This window comes from Agelaius phoeniceus, chromosome 27 (genome assembly GCF_051311805.1).
Source record: "Agelaius phoeniceus isolate bAgePho1 chromosome 27, bAgePho1.hap1, whole genome shotgun sequence".
In the NCBI taxonomy this organism is placed as follows: domain Eukaryota; kingdom Metazoa; phylum Chordata; class Aves; order Passeriformes; family Icteridae; genus Agelaius; species Agelaius phoeniceus.
In genome coordinates this window covers 5,700,070-5,713,846 of record NC_135291.1, presented here as the reverse complement: position 1 = coordinate 5,713,846, position 13,777 = coordinate 5,700,070, and the positions used below count along the sequence as shown (strand labels likewise).

The 13,777-nt window shown below is 50.3% G+C and overlaps 1 protein-coding gene, 1 long non-coding RNA gene and 1 pseudogene across 6 annotated transcripts in view; 1 reads left to right on the top strand and 2 right to left on the bottom strand.

Annotated features, from left to right (window-relative positions):
* LOC129132039 (uncharacterized) overlaps positions 1-13,777 on the bottom strand; it is a 286,230-nt gene that overhangs the window by 69,970 nt on the left and 202,483 nt on the right. The gene's annotated exons all lie outside the window — the stretch shown is intronic.
* The window catches only part of LOC129132034 (class I histocompatibility antigen, F10 alpha chain-like), a 32,795-nt pseudogene that overhangs the window by 7,278 nt on the left and 11,740 nt on the right, over positions 1-13,777 (top strand). The window contains exons 8-9 of the transcript XR_013185368.1: positions 994-11,422; positions 12,219-12,548. The product of XR_013185368.1 is annotated as a class I histocompatibility antigen, F10 alpha chain-like (transcript). The remainder of the gene's footprint in view (positions 1-993; positions 11,423-12,218; positions 12,549-13,777) is intronic.
* LOC129132052 (uncharacterized) lies at positions 6,570-12,274 on the bottom strand. Its single transcript, XR_008535755.2, has 4 exons — positions 11,974-12,274; positions 7,827-7,885; positions 7,457-7,589; positions 6,570-6,862 (listed from the first exon to the last, which is right to left on the bottom strand). It is a non-coding gene; the product is annotated as an uncharacterized LOC129132052 (long non-coding RNA).

The following is a 13,777-nucleotide window of genomic DNA, read 5'->3' as shown; positions in this document are numbered from 1 at the left end:
ACTCAGGTCTGGGAGGAAGCAGTTCTGGTGTGCTTGGGGTCTTTGCAGGCGTTGCTGGAACTATGAATTTCTCCATTGCCACGGGAACCGTGCAATCAGCACAACTAAGCGCTGTCTAAGAATACGTGCTTGTGACAGCCACAGAGCTTGGCTCCGCCGCAGGCAGGGCTTGGTGGCGCACCTGGCAGCAGGCTTGGGCAGCTCTATAGCAGCCAGGAGTAGTTCTGCAGCCAGGTGTGCCCCAACAGGGGCTGGGCCCCGTTGTGCCAGGGCCAGGCACAGTCTTGCTGCTGCTAGGTACGTATGTAGGGGTGTTTTCAAGCACAGCAAAGCACAGAGAGGTAGCTTTGCTGCGGGCAGAGACAGATACAGGGATTTCAACCAGTGCTTCATGGCACAGAGGATCTGGAATCTCTCTGGGGCCGGGTGCCGCTTCTGTTATCTCAGCCAGGGTGGCAGGGTATGGTGGAGCGGTAGCAACCCCTGCTTTGCGGCCATGCACCATCCCACAGGTGCAAGGCATCTTGCAGCAGCGGCGGTTGGGTGCCTCGCAGTGGCTGCAGCAGCAACGCACCTTCCTGTCGCTACCAAGCACCACTTCTGGGGTCTCAGCCGGGTCAGCAGGGCATGGCAGAGCAGCAGAGCACCTCTGCAGCACTGCATCTCTCTGCCCTCTGAATCGACAGCAGCACGTTCTAGTGACAATGCATGCTGCTCTTGGGCAGTTACGGAGGTTTCTGCCAGCACAGCAGAACTACGGGCATTAGCACAGAGAAGGAAAGTGGCCAGTTGTTTCAGAGGTCTTGGCAGCCTCAGCAGTGTTATAAAATTGACTCAAAACGAGTAATTTCCAATCAAAGAATTTATTAATTATTGAAGCAGTTATACTACGTAAGCAAAGGCTCAGCGCTGGGCGACAGGGGAGTCTCCGCTCCACCTACTGCCGCGCCAACTAGTTTCTGATTCAGTCCTTTTATCCTCTCCATCCTTCAGGAGTCCATGTTATCTCGGAGTTCTCTGCGCCTGTGCTGGTTGTTGCTAGAGGGTCATCCTTCTGTCTCCTGGTGGTCGGTGATAAAAGGCTGCGGAGTCTTCCTCAGCTGCGTCTTCTTCACCCTATGTCTTTATTTGGTGACTTCTCTGTGGAAAATTACCAAAATCTTATGATTAACGCAATATGTGCCCTATCAAGCTTAAGCAAGCAAATATCCTGCCTTGCAGACTGTTTATCTGCCCCTGCCCCTTCCCCAGCTTTTCCCTGGTCGTTATCTCTGTGAGTTATCTGCTTGTACCATTTGTCAGCAGGAAAGGTTTCCCTGCTGGGTGTTAATCTGCCCCTACCCTTTCCCCAGCCTTTCCCTGGTCGTTATTTCTGTGAGTTATCTGTACCATTTGCTGGGTGGGACTATGTGTGGGCTCCTGCAACCCCTTCCCTGGTATCCTTGTAGCTCATATCTCATGAAGTAGTACAGAAATAGTCAGCAGACAACTCTTGTAACACACTGGTCTCTTTTTCGTGACGAACAAAATGTAATCCCTCATCTCAATCCCCCCTTTGTTTTGATACTCAATTTTGTTCGTCAAAACGCTCTAATTCCCTTTTGCTGAGCTCCAGAGATTCTTCTGGATCATCCATCTTCAAGGTTTCGTATTTTGCTCGTATGAGCATAAGGTGAGCAGCTTCTAATCTGCCTTTTACAATGCTAATCAATTTATTAAAAATACAAGGGCCAAACGTGAGTCCCAATAGTAAGAGAAGTAGTGGACCCGCTATCGTTGATAATAAAGTTGTAAGCCAAGGAGAATAGTTAAACCAAGATTCATACCAGCTTTGGTGTTTTTCCCTTTCTCTTTGTCTTCTTTCTAGCCCCTCCCTTAGTTTTGCCATTGAGTCCCGTATAATTCCGCTCTTGTTTACATATGTGCAGCATTCTTCTCTTAAAGCAGCACATAGTCCTCCTTGTTGCAGGAATAATAGATTTAACCCCCTTCGATTTTGTAAGGCTACCTCTGCTAGGGAATCTAATGATTCTGTGAGGTCTTCATCTACAGAGGCTCTTAGTTCTTGGAATCCTCGGTGTTGCTGTATGAGTGAGGCTATTCCTGTTCCTGTCCCGGCTGCACCTATTCCTAGTAACATTGCCACAGTGAAGGTTGTGAATATTTCCCGTTTCACTATGTGGGGTCCTATATTTTGATATTGTTCATAAATGTACTCTACGGGGTGGTAAAGGACTCTGGGTACTATCAATACTTGAATACAAAAGTCACTGGATTCATTAAATCGGTCTATATTTATACATGGGGTGACTCCGAGAGTGTTACAGACCCATTTAGTATTTGCTGCTGGCAGTATCCAGCTGGCAGGTTTCTTAGGGTCACTCAAATTCCCCATAACCTGACATAGATGTCGTTTTTCCACTGGTACTCGTCCTATACATCTTCCTCTCCCCATTACCCTTGCCAAGGTTATCCCTCTCGATTCTTCTCCTTCTTTTTTCCATAGGCACCTAGCTGGGTTGGTCCCATTTACTCGTCTGCTTTTTTGCTGTTACCCCTATGGCTTCATAGAACGGGGGGTTTACGGTGTAACACAGCCAACATTCCTCAGTTAGATTTGGATGGGTCTCATTCAGGACTAGGAAAGTGGCCTGTAATATTTTCCACAAGTCCCCTTCTCCCGGGTTTTCAGGTCCTCGGGTCGAATTAGCAAAGTTTTGCTTATACATTTCTGGAAGACTAGTGGTTGGGGCTGTTTCTGATTCATTTCCATTATTTTCTCCTAGCGTTAGTTCTCCAGCTATCGCCTGGTTTGGTCCAATTGGTTCGGGGTTGTGTGGCACGGTTGTCTTTTGGATTATAAAGTGCCCCCCTCTGTCTGTCCCTGGTTCCATAATCGGGCTCCCCACATTTTCCCTAATAACCAGACTTGGTCATGTGGTTTTGTCACATTAATGTAAATCATATTGCATGTTCCATCTAACCCTCCTTCTTTCTGGGTATATGTGGAAGTGGGCTGTGTACACCCGTATGGACCCCATCCAGTTCTGATAAACCCGTCCTCGTTCCCCCCAAAGGAGCTTACTGATACACAGTCCCAATAAGCACAGTAAAAGTGTCCTGGATAGTTACAATACCCTTTTCCTGGGTTTGAGCTTGGACAAAAATAATATCCAAACTGATTTAAACATGGATTTACAGGTATTAAATCACACAAAGTACATAAAAACCTGGGTGCACCAGACGTGATTTTGGTCTGGATAACATACTGGTCTTCCCATCTAATCAGTGACCATTTGAAGGGTTGATGTGAATACCCTTCTGCCCCTGAACTTGTTACAATGCACCAGAAAAGAATTAAGGCTTGTAATTTGGGGCTGTCATTGTCGGAGCTCAGGTTAAATTTTACCTTTGGTTTCCCCAGTGGTGGGTTACCAATCCTGGGGCAGGACGGCCAACATTTCCTGGACATCCCATATGGGGGTCGAGGCTTCCGACGGACTCCACTGGTTATTACCTCTCTGCCTCGCCCGACGACTCGGTTGCTGCGAGCCTCGGGGTTTACCATCTTCTCGGCAGCAGAGGTATTCTTCAGGAGCCGGATAAACCTCCCATTTCCACTTTTTAGCACTGGCGGCCCAGTTATTAGCTTTTATTAATGAGAGGTCACGCCACAAATTGGGGGCTTTCTTCTGACACACCACTTCCAGGATGTCCAGGAGAAAGGGGATCGGTTCGTTAGGGTGGTAGCAGAACCGATCAGGATTTACCCCTTTGGAAAAGGTTTCCCACCACTCGTCAGATCCAAGCTTTACCTCCCCCGTAGCAACTCTGCTACTAGGAATGATAGAAGTTAGTCTCCTCTCTTTCTCATAGCACGGCGTGAAAATTCCCCTAGGTGTTCTACCACTCCGACAATGAGACCACCAAGGTTCATGACACAATTTACAGGAAAAGCATACAAGGGGGTGACAGTCACAATCTAACCAGTTACATTTTAACCTTATATCTTTGTTTTGTGCTTTTTCCCCCTTCCATGGGTGCCCTTTATGTTCTAATCTCGGGGACTTAAAGTAGGGCTTTCTTAACTCGTCCTCTAAGAGTTTGCAATATCCAAGAGCCTCCCGATTCCCTATTAGCTGGGTTTGGAGATAATGGTTATCTCCAACCCAGATTACTATCCAAATCATTTATCAGTTCGTTTCAGCTTTAATTTGGTTTCTCTCGGGAGACTGCAAACCTCCCAGCTGTGAGGGGGTTTTACCGGTCCTTTTATGCGACTAGCATGAGTCCATCCTTTTTCAGCGGTTCGTATGGCTGCTTCTGTGCTGAGGAGTACTTGGAACAGTCCTTCCCACCTTGGAGTCAAGGGGTTTTCTTTCCAGCTTTTCACGAGCACCCAATCTCCTGGCTGTACCTGGTGTAAGATAAAATCTAAAGGAGGCCGTTGTGCTAACATACCTTTTTCCCATAATGCCTTTCTGTACTTTGTCAATTCCACCAAATATTTTTGTGTACATGTGTCATTAATGACAGGATGTTCGTTAGGATTTTCTAGGTTATACGGCATCCCATACATCATTTCAAAGGGTGATACCCCTAAATCAGCTCTAGGTCTTGTTCTTATATTTAGCAACGCTAGAGCAATACATTTAACCCAGGTCAAATTGGTTTCTGCTACCAGTTTGGTCAATTGCTTTTTTATTTCCCCATTCATTCGTTCAACTCGTCCAGAGCTCTGGGGATGCCAGGGGGCATGTTGTTCCCACTGTATGCCCAGAACTGTTGCTAAGTTTTGGGTAACTTGGGAAATAAAATGCGGCCCTCTATCTGAGTCAATGACTTCTGGGACCCCATATCTCGGGATTATCTCTTCCATCAATATTTTCGTAACTACTTTGGCTGTTTCTCTTACGGTTGGGAAGGCTTCCACAAAATGTGTTAGGTGGTCCACCAAGAGCAATAAATATTTGGTTCTCCCTACTTTGGGGAGCTCGGTGAAATCTATCTGAATGTGGGAGAAAGGCCTTTTCGCTAGCGGTCGGCCTCCCTCCGGTAATTTTCTCAATTTTTTTTTTCTATTTACTTGTAAGCAAATTAGGCATCCTCTGGTTACTTGTTTGGCAATGTCCCAGATTCCCACACTCACATACTTTGCAGCAAAATAATCTACCAGTCCCTGTGATCCCCAATGTGTTTTTTTGATGTATCTTAGTCAGTAATCTATGTGCCGCATTTTGGTGGTCCCAATGGAGGTTCTGTAGGGGCCATTTAGTGTCCGCAGCCGGGCCTTGGACATGCTGCGTGTCCCAAATATGCATTCCTTCCCTTCTTATCATATTCCGTTCTTCAGTAGAGAACAGAATGCCCAAAATGGACTGCATTTCTTCCCAGGTATAGATGTTTGGTCCTAAGAACTGGTCGACCCTCTCGGCTACCCCAAAAGGGTCCTCTAATAAATGTCCCATGTCCTTCTTAAAGTCTCGTACATCTGCCGAACTCAAGGGGACAGTAATAAATCCTATACCCGCCTGTGGTCCACCCATGGGCATCTCCCGTAGAGGGAATAGCCCCGTCTCAACCCTACTGCGGCTCCTTGTAATCGGGCCTTGGTAACCGGTTTGGTTAACCTCCCCTTGGTTACCCTCTTCATCATTGTTCGGTGCAGGTGGTTGTGGAGGTGGTGGGGCATTGGGTGCTAGCGGTGGGACATATGGGGGCGGTGCTATAATTAAGTCACCCAAATGATTGTCCCTCTTCCCCTTTTTGTCCGGATCCCCTTTCCCTTCTCTTAATTGGAAAACATACACTTCGGGTCTTGCTACCCATATTTTGGCATAATCACTCCTCTTGCGAGAAGGGCTCTTTAGAATTTACCCATAGGTTCAAGTCCTGTTGAACCCAGTCTTCAGATGATCCAAACACGGGCCAAAAAACTTTTTTGGAAATCTCTTTCCCACCCCATACTCCCATACAATAATGTATCATTCTGGCCCTATCCTTAGTCTTGGTCCCCGGGTAATGCTTCCAATTACTAAGCATAAATCCTAGGGGATTGTCCCTTGGAATGGGGGGGAGTTTGACTTGGGTTGGGGTCTTGCTTTTCCCCTGCCCCATTCGTCCGGAGTGCCTTCTTTCACTCTCAAATTCCTTTCACTTCCCCTTTTTCGTGGCCCGAGCCCTCGCGGGTCTGCGGGAACCGCACTACTCAAGGGTCCGCACTCACTTGGAGAGTCCGGCTGCCGGCCCTCCTCTCATTCACACTTGTCCACCGCCACACTCCGGGATCCCAACCCCGCCCGAAGGGATTCCCTTTTATACTTACGCGTCCTGCGTCTTCGTCCGGACTCCGTGCACAGATTATTAAGGGGTTCACCGGTATAATTTGTCCCGTTTGCTTACTAGTATATATTTTAGGGTCGTCGGTGAGAGTGGCGGAGGTTCTCCCAGAGGGGCCACCCGGAAAGCACTGGATGAGGCGCCCCCCACTCTGGGTAGATCCCACCCGATCCAAACTCTCATCCGAGTCGCGGCACCAAATTGTTATAAAATTGACTCAAAACGAGTAATTTCCAATCAAAGAATTTATTAATTATTGAAGCAGTTATACTACGTAAGCAAAGGCTCAGTGCTGGGCGACAGGGGAGTCTCCGCTCCACCTACTGCCGCGCCAACTAGTTTCTGATTCAGTCCTTTTATCCTCTCCATCCTTCAGGAGTCCATGTTATCTCGGAGTTCTCTGCGCCTGCGCTGGTTGTTGCTAGAGGGTCATCCTTCTGTCTCCTGGTGGTCGGTGATAAAAGGCTGCGGAGTCTTCCTCAGCTGCGTCTTCTTCACCCTATGTCTTTATTTGGTGACTTCTCTGTGGAAAATTACCAAAATCTTATGATTAACGCAATATGTGCCCTATCAAGCTTAAGCAAGCAAATATCCTGCCTTGCAGACTGTTTATCTGCCCCTGCCCCTTCCCCAGCTTTTCCCTGGTCGTTATCTCTGTGAGTTATCTGCTTGTACCATTTGTCAGCAGGAAAGGTTTCCCTGCTGGGTGTTAATCTGCCCCTACCCTTTCCCCAGCCTTTCCCTGGTCGTTATTTCTGTGAGTTATCTGTTTGTACCATTTGCTGGGTGGGACTATGTGTGGGCTCCTGCAACCCCTTCCCTGGTATCCTTGTAGCTCATATCTCATGAAGTAGTACAGAAATAGTCAGCAGACAACTCTTGTAACACACTGGTCTCTTTTTCGTGACGAACAAAATGTAATCCCTCATCTCAAGCAGGGCACAGAGGGGCTGTAGAGTGCCCATTTAACACAGCACAGCCGCTTGGGGCGGTTTCGCTGATGGCCTCAGGGACGGGTCCTGGAGGGTGTCAGGGCGCTCCCCGGGTAGGTCACCCTCGCTTGGGGAGGCTCCACAGCTCCGCCCGTAGACCTCCCCGCACGTTGTACTTTCTGTACCCATCCTTTTCCTTCTTGCATCCAGCACGACGTCTGCCTGCCCCGCTGCCTCCTTTGGTGCCGTGCTTTTGCCATTCGCCTTGGTGGACAGTACCAGTTGTGATTCCTCTGCCGTTCTCACCACCTGCTTGCTCTGCAACATTTTTATAATGTTTATTATGAGTCTCCATGGTTTAATAACATAAATGGCAGAGTCATCTCCTGTGGAGACAGCTGTAAGGATATGTCAGCCAGCCCGCTCCCAAATTTTTAAATCTAGGACAGCCCATTCTAATACATCCAGTCCGTGGCTCTCACACCACGTTATGAAGGCTAATAAAGACCATTCCTCATATTTTTCAAATCTTTTCTTTAAAATGGGAAACCATACCTTCAGGAGGGGGTCCTCTGGTGTTGAAGACCATGCTCCCATGCTGGTGGTGTCTTCCACTTACAAAAAGAAAAAAGAAAAAAAGAAAAGAAAAAATAAAGGGGGTCCAGACTAATCACAGCTCTATATGCCGTTCTTCGCAGCTCAGAGGCTGCAAGCAACTCCTCCTGGTTGCCCCGTCTGTCTCCCTGCTCTATTGGCAGCAGCTGTTGCAATCACATCAGGGTCCACCAATTGTCACAGTTTCAGAGACAGACCAGTGACAAGACACACTGAGTTCATGCAGCAACAGTTCACTCTATTCAGATCTTGCTCCCTTATACACCTTAGGAGCCCATGAGGTTAATCCTCATTGGCTGAGCCAATTACTTCCTGGTCAGCCAGCCAATAGAAGCCTGAGTCTCCAATGGCCTGGGCCTGCTGTCAAGGTTGACGCTGGCGCAATGCCAGTCCCCCCATGAAAATATATTCTCCCTGGTGTCTGCTGTGAGATGTGACCAAGAATAGAGCAAAGCAGGCTCCAACTTAGGAATAAAGGAAAAAAAAAAAACACTTTATCAACCTACAACTATATCTAAAAAGAAACACACACAGAACTCAGAATGAAAACCCTCCAAAAACATTCCTCCTCCCCCCACCAAATTTCCAATACATCACAGTAAGACCAAAACCTTGGATTCTCAATTCAGTTACCACCCCTCAGATCACCAACTCTCAGTCCATCACCACCCTTTAGATAATAAATTCTCAGTTTATCAAGAAGAGAGGAGTCCCTCTTGTACCATAGGCTTCCCCAGGAAACACAGTTGAAACCTCGTGTGTTTCCATGTCATACGTGGCACCGCCCAGAGAACATTTGCCATCGTGACATCTTCCTTTCATGCCCAGTGCTCTCACCACTGTACATGGACCAAAGCTGCTTCTGGGGTTCCCCTTTTAAATATGCTTTGCCCAGTTCAAAAAAAAAGCACAATCTCTCACTTTTGGGACACCTGTCCCCCCCAAATTCACCCCCTGGGGCCAAGGGGTCTCGAGAACAGAGATCTTCTTCTTCACTGAAGATCAAGGGCACCACCACCCTCCTCACCTGTTCTCTCTGTTCACACACTCCTTCACATAACATCACTGCACTCTCTTGGCTCCAAGCCATTGCCTCCCCCCTTCATGCAGTGTCTGTGTCACAGGAAAAATGGTTCTGTCCATGGCTATACAAGAAAAGTCCAGCCAAAGGCCACTCCATCATCCACCCACCAAGATTCTTCTCAACTTCTCTCGTGGCCCATTTCCTCTTATCTCATCTCTATTTCTCTTCTCATTCAGCTCCAGGAGGATCAGCATTTGTAAGGTTTCCATCATCCAAGAAAAGGGTTAAAAATCTCAGGCTCTGCCGGTCCAGAACTCATCCCCCCGCCCTTCTCCTCCGGCGGTGCTATCAAATTTCAAGGTGGCACAGACACAGACACCGACTCTCTCTCTCTCCTGGGGTGGGGGTGGAGTGGCTGCCCGATCCCTCTCAGTGATCCTCTACCCTTCCATCCTGCAGGGGCCTTCACCTCCCTTCTCTGTCCAAGGCCTGGCTCACCTCACCCGGCCGCATGGCTTCCCCTCCCGCAACGAGCCCGCAGCTGGGCAGGGGAGCTCTGAACCTTTCACGCACCGGAACCAAGAGAGCTTCCCCTGGGAATTGTCTGCTTTAACCCCCGGGTTCTCAGAGGCATATCCATGTCCTCAGTGGCCACACCAGGTGCCAATATTCAAATCTGAGCACCTATTGGTTTGACCACTGCATCCCAAAAAACTTACTTCTTTTTCAAACCTGGACATGTGTTGTGCATTATAATGTTAACTTTTGCAGAAGTAGCTGTAGTTGTCAAATAAGAATTAATGCTTTTATTTTTCTAACTAACTGACAATAATGAGAATGACTCAGAGATATTTGTGAAAGAGCTAATGTACATTTAAAGTACTTGTGGAAATAGCTAAAAGCGTCTGCATGGTCAGATAACATTTAAGGAAGGGATGTGATGAAGACCCCTGCCATTGACCTTTCCACTGTCAATAACTGTCACCTGCTGAAACCACAGAACAGGGGCCCCTTGTGAGGGAGTGACACACAACCCTCAAAACAGCAATCCACGATTCCTGCACGTGCTCTAAAAAGGCGAGTTGGGGGTCAAACCAACCTAAAGAATTCCTGGAACATGTAAATGAGTTCAAAGAAATGTTTGAATATGTACAATCATTATGAATATGTATTTCAACAATACAATGGAAAAAGTAGACAAGGAGTTGCTGTGGTTAACCGGTGTGCCTCTGGCCATTGCCAAACACCAGTGCTGTTAGTAATTTGTCTTTAATTAGCCGTTGTTAAACTTTAAAAAATTCTAAAGAGTAAGGTTCCTTTCTCACAAAACCCATGGTGTTCACCCCTTGTTGTTCCCCCAAGCTAGAATCTCTCAATCCTAAACTTGGTCTGTGTGGAAGACAAGGAGGCTGAGAAGAAAAGGATACTACACTGATGTAGAGGCCCAGGGGCGTAACAGCAGTCGCAGCTCTACAGCTGTGGAGGACTGGTCCCAAAGAAGAAGAATAGATTTCAAGGTTATGGTGAGAAGCTTGCTTCTCCCATAGATCTTTGCTGGCACATGCTGATTTATGGAAAGTATGCTCTGTCATTGGCCCATTGGCTAATTACCCTGCTTCAACCCCTATTACCCATCTTTGGTTAGTCCCTAGAATGTTCTCTCTCTCTGTCCCTCCATTGGCCCCAGTTTACTGCATTCCTCTGCCCCTGTTTCCCTATTAGCTGTCCTGACCCTTAACCCCTCCTTTGCTCCATTTTCCCCCATATCCATTGGACCCTGACCCTCAGCTCCACCCTCACTACCCCATATAAAAACCCCCTGTGCCCTCAGCTTGCACCCTGTCTTTGTCCCTGGACCCTGTTCAGCTCTGTCCCCTGTTCCTGTACCAATAAACCCAGTTTGCTGAGATCATACCCAGACCCATCCTGCCGACTTTGTCAGCTTTATAAAGCAGCCGTGAGCTCCGGGCTCCTGAGTGCCGAACGCTCCAAGGGCCTCGGCAGCGCCAGGACGCTCCAGACTGGGACAGCCAGGCAGGGCAGGAGGAATCACTGCCCCTTTACCCTCCCTGCTGCTCCATCTCCCAGCCCAGCATCGCTGCAGGACAACCTCACTGCCAACGCCATCCTGCCAGGGATGGACTGGGGGGATCTCCTTCCCCTTCCCTCTGGCATGGAGGCAAATCCCATCTTCTCCTTCTCTGCCCTCCTCCCTCTCCCCCTTCTGTCCTTCATCCATCCACGTTCCTTTCCCATCTCCTTCCTCCCTTGTTCCTTCTTCCTTCCTCTCCTCCTGCCTTTTCCCTTCTCCCTGTCTCTTCCTCTCCTTGTCCTTCCTCCCCCAGGAACTGAGCTGCAGACAGAGACCAGGGAGAACAAATCCCTGCCACAGGACCTTGTGGAAGAGGCCATTTGGAACGGCTCCACGGCGCAGGAATCCAACGGGGAAGAAAAGGCCCAGAAATCCCACACGAGGAGGGGCTGCAAACCCAGCCTGGGGAGCTGTGAGGAGGTAAAAGCCTCCCTGTGCCGGGAAGGGTGTGGGGAATGTGAGAAGAGCTTCAGGCAGAGCTCAGCCTATTCCTGGTGCCTCCAAAAACGGCGGTGCCAGATGCAGAGATCCCCCCGCAGATCCATGGGGTAGCAGAGATCCCCCTGCAGATCCATGGGGATGCAGAGATCCCCCTGCAGCCCCCGGAGCAGCCACGCTGGAGCACGGGGATGCCTGAGAGGAGGCTGTGACCCCGTGGCCAGTGGGGCCCCGCTGGAGCAGCCTGTCCTGGCAGGACTGACCCCGGGGCACAGTGACCCATGCTGCAGCACTTGGAGGGGGGCTGTAGCCCATGGGATGGACTCAGCTTGGAGAAGTTCCTGGAGAAGTCTCCGGTGGGAGAGAGCCCAGGGTGCAGCAGGGGAACGACTCCTGTCCCTGAGCAGAGGGAGAAGCCCCGGGGCTTGAAGTGAGCACGGCCCCATTCCCTGTCTCCGGCACTGCCGGGGTAGGAGGTGCAGCTGGAAGGAGGGAGGCGTGGGGGAAGGCTGGATTTAAGGCTCTTCACTTACTTCTCATTATCCTGCTCTGAGTTTTTGGGGTTTTCTGTCAGAAATCTCTCCCCTCCCCCACTCATCCACAGAGGTTTTGAGCAGTTTTCCCTATTTGAGGGAAATCAAAACGATGCACTGATGCTCCTAATTAGGGGTAGCAGTAGTGAGGCTCCAGGGCTTCCCGCTGAGCCGGAGCCACCGGAGCCGCAGTGCTTCGGGAAAGCCGTGGCGGGAGGTGCGGAGAAGTTTGTTTGTGTTTTCAGCTCAATCCCCTCGGGCCCGGGCCCGTTCCAGGGCTGTTCCTCATCTCCGGCTCTGCCCTCCCGCAGCCCGGGGGGCCTTGAGAGCGCGGGGCGAGGGTGTGCCGTGTGCAGAGCCCGCCCCCGACTGCGATTGGGCGACGGTGCCGTCAGTCGTGGTTCTGGCGCGCTGATTGGTGGGATCGGGGCGGGGCGGGGTCCCGGTGGCGGCCTGAGGGCGTCCGTGGCTCGGCAGCGGCGCCATTGGCGGAGCGTCTGTGCGGGCCCGGGAGCGGCGGCAGCGGCCGGAGCGCGCTGAGGCGGCGGCGGAGCTGGGAGGCGGCCGGAGCGCAGGTGGGAGCCGCGCTGGGTTGTGCGGGGGCTCGGGGCTCGCTGCGGGCCTCGGGGGCGGCAGGGGGCTCAGGCGGGTTCGTTGTGCCGTGTCCGGCGCGTGTTGCCGCTGGCGTGAGGGCGCTGCGGAAGCGGCTGCCCGCGGTCTCCTTGCGGCCGCTGCCTCGGCAGGAGCCGCTGCCGGAGCAGCGCTGGCTCGGCTCGGTTCCTGTGGCTGGGACAGAGGCGGCTGCCCCGTGCCCGGGGCTGTACGGGGAAATTCACGTGGCCGGAGGTTTCTGTGCCCCGAGGAGACAGAGGAGTCCTGTACAAGTGACTTTATTGCTGAGCAGAGGGAGAGGCCGTGGCGCATTTGACTTGCGCTCTCTGCCATTGTAGTTCGCGGCCTCCTTTTTATCTTCATTTTCCCGGCCGATTCTCTCTCTCCCTTTGCCCGCTGGCTGAGGTAGTTGGAAGGTTCAGACTTCCCGATCCGCCAACTGCATGTCCTCGTTAATGTGCATTCCCACTTTTGTAGAACAGCCGATATTCATGGCTCTGTTAAGTCTTTGTTCTTTTCCTCGAAGTTCATGAATTTAGAGGAATTTTGAGCAGCAGTCCGTGTCAGTTTGTTCTATTGTCTGAAACTGATGGGTTTTCCCGTTACTTCCTTCTCTACAAGTCCCTGGCCCTATCTCCAAGCAGATTGACTCATTGACTCTGTTTTTTTTCGTACTGAGTCTTGTTTGGTTTTGGAATTATTCTGAGTGCCCTAATTCCCTGTCCTTCTCTAGGCATTCCTGGATCAGGAGGCCTGGCTGCCACCTGCATCCCCTCGCTCACCTGCTGAATGAGCAGTATCCACAACATTCTCCATTTGCTGTTTCCTTTTGCAGCTGAACCAATTTCTGTTGCAGAGTCAAGATATCCTCACCATGGGCTCTGCCTTTAGCTGTGCAAATTCCATCAGTGCAAGCTGGTAGAGGGAATCAGCCCAATTCCTGCCCCGGGTAGGAAGACCCAGGTACATTGTCCAGGCTTTGCCCCAGCAGGGTTAATTTGCATTTCTGAAGCTCCTCTCCAGGCTGCCTGGAATGAAGCTTCTCTTCCAGAGCAGCCATGCAGCCCCCCCCCCCCCCCCCCCCCCCAATCTGCTTTTTTAGTTGTTGTTGTTTTTGGTTTTGTTTGTTTTTTATTTATTTGTTTGGTTGTTTTTTTGTTTTGTTATGGTTTTAGGTGGGGGGAGGGTTTTT